We start from the raw sequence: 1,001 nt of genomic DNA, 5'->3' as shown, positions 1-1,001 counted from the left end.
TTGTAATTGTGTTCATACAGTTTCTGTGTTTGTTTTGGCAGGTAGACTCCCAGATATTTAATATTGTCTACAATTATTTTAAATGAAATTTCTCTATCCCTTGCTGCTGAGTTTTGTTGGTAATATATAAAAAAGCTGAGGATTTATGTGCCTTTATTTTATATCTTGCAAATTTGATAAAATTTTTAACTGTTTCAAATAGTTTTTTTAGTTGATTTTCTAGAATTCTCTAAGGATACAATCATATCATCTCCCAAAAGTGATAGTTTTGTTTCCTCATTGCCTATTTTAGTTTCTTCAATTTCTTTTTCATCTCTTACTGCTAAAGCTCACATTTTCAGTACAATGCTGATTAATCATGGTGCAGGCATCCTTATTTCATCCCTAATCTTACTGAGAATGCTTCTAAGTTATCCCTATTACATATAATGTTTTCTGTTGGTTTTAGATAGATAGAGCTTATCATTTTAAGGAAAACTCCATTTATTCCTGTGCTCTCTTGTGTTTCTAATAGGAATAGGTGCTGTATTTTGTCAAAAGCTTTTTCTGCATCTATTGAGAAAATCATTTCATTTCAGTCAGCTTTGTTATTCATATTGTCAGTTATGCTGATAGTTTTCCTAATATTGAACCAGCCCTACATATCTGGTATAAATCCCACCTGGTTGTAATGTGTTATACTCCTGATGAATTGCTGTAATCTCTTTGTTAATATTTTATTTAAAATTTTTACATCAATATTCATTAGGACAATTTGTTCTTTTTCTAGTTTTCTTTTCTTTTTTAAATTTCATTTTCAATTCATTGACTTTTTCTTTCTCTATTAATATAAGCATTTAGAGATATAAAATTTCCCCTAAGAACTGCCTTGGCTGCATCTCATAAATTTTGGTATCTGTCTAATTATTGTCATTCTCGTGGATAAAGTTATTGTTTCTATGATTTGTTGGTTGACCCAGTCCTTCTTTAGAGTAGATTATTTAGTTTCCAATTAATTTTTA

The sequence above is a fragment of the Vombatus ursinus genome, unplaced genomic scaffold (assembly GCF_900497805.2).
Source record: "Vombatus ursinus unplaced genomic scaffold, bare-nosed wombat genome assembly UNPS02011014.1, whole genome shotgun sequence".
NCBI lineage: Eukaryota > Metazoa > Chordata > Mammalia > Diprotodontia > Vombatidae > Vombatus > Vombatus ursinus.
This window is presented reverse-complemented; position numbering follows the sequence as displayed.